This window comes from Pteropus medius, unplaced genomic scaffold, assembly GCF_902729225.1.
Source record: "Pteropus medius unplaced genomic scaffold, Ma_sr-lr_union100, whole genome shotgun sequence".
Lineage (NCBI taxonomy): Eukaryota > Metazoa > Chordata > Mammalia > Chiroptera > Pteropodidae > Pteropus > Pteropus medius.
In genome coordinates this window covers 17,040,026-17,046,092 of record NW_024352786.1, presented here as the reverse complement: position 1 = coordinate 17,046,092, position 6,067 = coordinate 17,040,026, and positions in this window count along the sequence as shown.

Below are 6,067 nucleotides of genomic sequence, written 5' to 3'. Positions count from 1 at the left end.
ACATGCATACACACACACCACACACACGCGTGCACATGCACAGACACACTTCAATACATCTGACAATCCAAAGTGGATGCAGGGTGAGCCTGGGTACCAGCTGGTTTGCTCCCACCTTCTCTGAAGCACATGCCAGTTGGTGGCAGTTTGAAAGCTGGTACTTAAGAAGCTTTAAAAAAAATATTTTTCCCCCAAAGAGCAAGAAGACTCTTGTGGGCTGTCATCTTCTTCAAATGCAGCCTGGTGGGAAGGAATCCTTGTAAAAATGAGCCCCAGACCATCTCTCACCACGCCTGTGAGGGCCAGGGAGGGGCACTTCGCTGTTCTTCCTTATGAGCGTTTCCCTCAGGGTCCCATCTGCCTCATCAGATTCCGTCTCTGACTCAGACACCAACCCCTTGGGAGTTGTTCTCAAATCCAAAATCAATAAGCAGAGCTGTCAATCACACCGGGCCTCTGGAGCTGTGAAGTGCTGCCTTTCTCGGCTGGGGATTTCGGGAGAGGCCCAGAGCGCCATCTTCATAGCAGCTCACTTGGCTCTCAATGAAGTTTGCTAATTCTCACGATTAATTGCCTCATTAATGAAGGAGATTCCCACAGTACATATGCTTTTAGCAAGGTTGTCAGATACTTTTGAAAGGGTTTAATGTCAATAAAAGTTTCGACGTTGCCATTAGTTTAGTTAAGGAAGCATTTAACAACTCCTCTTGGGCGATCGCTGTTCTGGGAAAAGACACAAAGAGGTTATCTGCTCATTTCAAGACTCCGTAGGTATATGAGGCCGGGGAAAATGGGCGAGGCAATGGAAAAATGAAAATGCATAAAAGCCGGATCAAGCTTGGACATTACCAATGCAGTATAGCATGAAATTAAGCATGCCTGCCATCTGACTTACTAATCCCTGGTTCAAGTTCGGAAGCTGCGGTACTAGAATTCACTGACACCCTTTATCACCTTGTTACGGCCTTCCTGACTCAGGGCATTTGTATTGGCTTTTCTTTCTACATTGATATTTTTCTTCGGGTCCTTGCATGGGTCCCTCTTGCCCGTCTTTCAGTTCTTGATTTAAATGTTACCGTGTTGGAGATCCCTTCATCACTTTTGTGAAGATAGCTCCTTCCACCTGTCATTATTCCATCCCTTCTCTTTTCTCGATACCTGATATGGAAACATGTACTGATTTACTGTCTGTCTCCCCTCTGGAGCAGAAAAAAGGACTGGGTTTGTCTCCTTTGCTGCTAAAATCCCCAAACCAGAAACTTCTTGTTGTGTTATAAGTGTTTAATAAATATGTGACATCCGGAGAAATGAAGTACTAATAATAGCAATTGTAGTAATAAAAACTTCCCAAATACTTTCATCCAGGAAAAAAAACAATAACACCATTCACATTAGGAACTCATTATTCCAGTTGTTATTCTATATATACTTCTATAAAAATAGGACACAATTTTTGGTGCTATTTTAAGAGAGTTTTTAATTTCATTTGAATTGAACAGAAGGAAAAAATGAAAATAAAACAGGTAAAATTTTAAATGGATTTTTTTTATTGTAAGAGACCATGGTGTCCTCAATGATTGCACTAAAAAGATTATGAAAAACATTAAGAAGGTAGAATCACTATCATTTGGAGTTTGAGCTTCTGCCACAAAAGATTAGTGTTTCACATTCCCTCCTTCCCAATTTTTGTTGAATACATTATTTCTTTTATCATGTCTGTGGTTTACTTTCTCCTTGGTATCTGTAATTCATATAATTGTCAAATATTTGTGTACCTTAAATGGAGTCCCCATCCACCATCAGTCCTGTCTAACGTGCTCCTCCATTTCTGAGTTTTAAATTTTGTTGAAAGTCTTTCATTGATTTCTCCGGCAAGTGGATTTTCCCAGCTGGCCCATAGGTGGCACTGTAGCATTGCTGTTAAGATCAAACTTTCCCTTTAACATCTCAGCTCCTGCTTTTCCTCGCTGTGTGATCTTGGGAAAGTTACTTACTTTCTCTGTATCTTAGTTTCTTTATTTGAAAAAAATGGGATAATAAAACCTGCTCCATAGGTCGTCGTATGGAATAAATTACGTAATTCAGTCTTCACACAGTGTGTGGCACACAGTAGGCCCACCTGACTTATGCCCCTTGAGAGAGATCAGTGTTTTCAGTGTCATCTGCCCCCGAAGATCTCTCACCCTGACTAACTGTGGAGACCAATGGATCAAAATTTTTTCTCTCCAGAGACCTCACATTGAAATTACACAAATATTGTTATTTCCTTAAGTCCAGTTCCCTCCAACGAGGACTTGCGAGTTCAAACACTATGATCACTGACATGTAGAGCTGTAACAATGACTAACAGGAGACGTTGCCCAGGGAGGCCGGGGGAGGCCAGACCGGTGCTGTTGGATCACTTTGGAATCATTCTTGTGAGCCCGCCCGCCCAGAAGAAGGTCTGTAGCTATGATTACAATCACAGCCTGCCTCTGACGAGTTTATTTCCACCGTTGGATGTGATTTGCCTTAATGCTTATCTGATATCCCTCCTGCCAAGGTGCATGCTGCTTGCTCAGATGTTGGTCACATTTCGATAATCATTTAACCTTTATTTATTGCGCACCCCCGTGGTATAGATAATCATCTCTGGCTGCCAGAGGAGGTCCACAACAGTCAATGTAGAACCCGAGGACCCTTTCCCATCGAGACTCCTCTAGAGAGATGGATGTGTCAATGTAAATGCCAAGTTCTCCACAAAACCCATTTGTAGATAGAACTGGAATTTTAAATTTCCATCAACTAAGAAAATGGGGGAAATTTTCTTTATATTTCCATTTTAGGAATTCCAATTAAACCTTCTTTTTTTTTTTTTTCCTTACTATTAAACTTATATTTTGGTCATTTCCCCATCACCTAACCCTTGACATAAAATTGCTTGAGCTCATCTATTTCCATAACTGGATGAAAGATCAGGGATTAAAGAGAATAAAATAGTGCAAAAGATTTTCAAATTTCCTGGTGAACCCGTGCCCCAATTAGTGCAATTTGGGTTTAAATTTAATTTGTATTATTTTTTATCTGTGAAATCTTTTTTAGGTTTCGATGTAAGGGTTATAGTGGCTCAGTAAAAATAATTAGGATGATTTCTATATTCTTTTATTTTCTGTTTAAACAGTATATAAATAGAATTACATATTATTTCTATTTGATTCATGAGCTTTTAAAAAGTAATCTTTTCGTTCTAAAGAGAACTTTGTATATCTAGTTATTTTTTTCAAAGACCTAATTCTTGGATGTGCTTATCAATTTTCCTCCAAGGGACTTTCAAAACACATGGGTTATTCTTAATCAAGAAAAACGTTACTTGAATTTTAGGTTCTTGCCTATGTATATTATCTTCTTTAGTCCGAGAATAAAAAACTCAGAGAGATAACACAAACAGAGAGTCGACAGAAGGGCGTTCTGAGAAGTCCTTTCATTCCAAACCATCGGAGAGCAGGATGAGGGGCTGTCACGGCCTTGACCTTCTGCTTAACACTGAGTTGGACTTTGGCATTGTGCCCTCCCCTCACACCGAGGATGTCCTCAAGAAATCAACCTTCTGTAGGGGTAGTGCTGAGGACATTTTATGCTGTATTACTCAGTAGCCTCTACATGAAGACTTAGAAAAGGTCTTTCTTTTAGACCTGTACTGTCCACACGTGGCTACTGAGCACTCGAAATATGACGAGAACAACCAAGCAAATAGATTTTACTTACTTTTTAATTAGTTTAAATTGGAAAATTAAATACTCGGCCATTCGAAAATTTTTAAATATATCGGAACAACTTGGGTATGTGAGTCTACTTTTTCAACTGTGTATTTTATGAAATATAAATATAGATCAAGTATTTCCAATGAAAATTTAGTGCTTCTATGGAGATGTTCTGTGAGTGTAAAATACACATTATATTTTGATGACTTAGTAGGTAAAAAAAATCTCATTATTAGTTTTATGTATCTAATATATTGAAGTAATAGATGTACTGAGTTAAATAAAACGTTATTAAAATTAATATTTTTTTAAGAAAACATTTTAAAATATGGTTATTAGAACATTCAAAAATACATATGTGGCTCACATTATATTTCTGTCGGACGTCTCTGGTATAGGCTAAAGATCCACGAAAAAAAAATCTGTTTCTTCCAAGAAACTTGTATGTATTCTTTTTTCTTTTCTTAAAAAAATATGAATATTATAATCAAATTAATTTATCTAAAAAGGCAAATTCTTGGCCATCAGAACTTTACAACTCTACTTTTGACTCAGTATTATTTCAAGATCTTGTCACATTCATGGCACCATTTAATTTTCCCTCCTGGCTTTATCTTCCCGTTGTGTCTGGATTTTCTCTTGCTGTGGTTTAATTTAGTTTACATTTGTCTGATTGATCATGTTGTATGTATTCTTGTGATCACGCTACAGAGAGCACGTGCTTCCCTGTGAATCTGTCAGGACACGAACAATGGTCTGACGAAATCCTTCCATTTGAAAGGAAAAAAAAAGAGAGCGATTCAAAGGGATTGGCGTTTTGAAAGCCCAAAGCTCCATCTAGGTCAACACAAGTCTTCTATTTCTAAAAGCCGTTCAGGTTTGTGGTCCATTTCTAGAGCTGTAGAAATCTTTCCTGGAGTGTTTTTAATAGAAGGACCTAGGCTTTCACTAATTGAATGTCTCCAGTTAACTGATAATGTCAGTGTTTCTGAATGTTATCATAAGGAGATGATTTCCTGCCGCTGGGTAAGGCTGAGGTGAAGCTGAAATATATGAGTGCAACATGAAAGATGCTGATAATAGGGCCACATAATGCCACCATGATTGATTGGTTATTATATGGAATTTAAAGTACTTCCATCTTTTTGCCTAGTGAAACCCAGCTGAGTGGTTCACTGTAATGATTATATTTTGGGTTATATTAAAAGATCAATTAGTCTTATAAACTAGGCTACGATACTAAAATGACCCTGAATTTTCCATGAAAACTTTTATAACCGTTTTTTTTTTTGCATTCCAGTACTTCCATTTCCCAGCTAAGTCACTTTTTTGATAAATTCCATAAAGCCCTCCTGAACCTCCCTTTCTCATCTGTGAAATGGAGATGATGATAGTTTTCTCTCATGGCTGCTATGAAGTCATATGTGAGTAGAATTTGGGGCTGTGCCTGGCACATTATAGGTGTTCAAAATCACATAATTCTCCCCTCTTCCTTCTTTGCAGCCTGTCATTTTTAGGCCACCATTTGTTATGTGAATTTCCTGACCACCTCCACCGCCCCTGACTTCCACCTCCACCGTCATTTTTTGAGCAGTTAACATCTATTAAACGTTCACTCTGTGCTAGACACTTTACTTTTATCTCCTCACAGAAGCTTTTGAACAGATGAGGACATGAGAGCTTAGGGAGCTTCAGTTATTTTGCCTGGGAAAATTATTCTTCCTATAGTTAGAAAGAAATAGAACCGAAATGCAAAAGTGTGTCTGACTCCAAACCATATGAACCTTTCAACAAATACATTAGTAGCAGTAATTAGTTGACAACAGTTCTCTCAATCTAAAGGATTTTCCCTGCATCTGGCTCGAGGCTCAGCTTACTTCTTTCTAGTGAAGACTGCAGAAAAAGAAAAAAGGGTATGTCATTTTAAGAGATAAATGTTTTATTTAGAAAGCGGAACATACATTAGCTAGCTTTAACTGTTATAAATGTGAAATTCTTCAATTAGAGTGAGGGTTAAGAAATTATAATTTATGCAACTCCATTTTAGGACTCAGTTTATACTAGCATATGCTCTTCTCTTTAAATATTACTTTAAAAGGCAAGGACAAAAGGCTGTGCTAGATTCTTCCCTGTCTAGTGAGTGTATGATTGTTGGTTCACAAACTAGCCCCCATAAGCAAAGGGCGAAGAGAGACCAAAACAAGATACAGACCACTCCAGGTGAGTAGGTGTCAGGTTTAATAAGCAAGTGAACTTACCTATAAAGCTTGTTGTGGCCATAAGACCAGTAGATCTCTGCCCCTACCCACCAGAATCTTAAAAGTGGT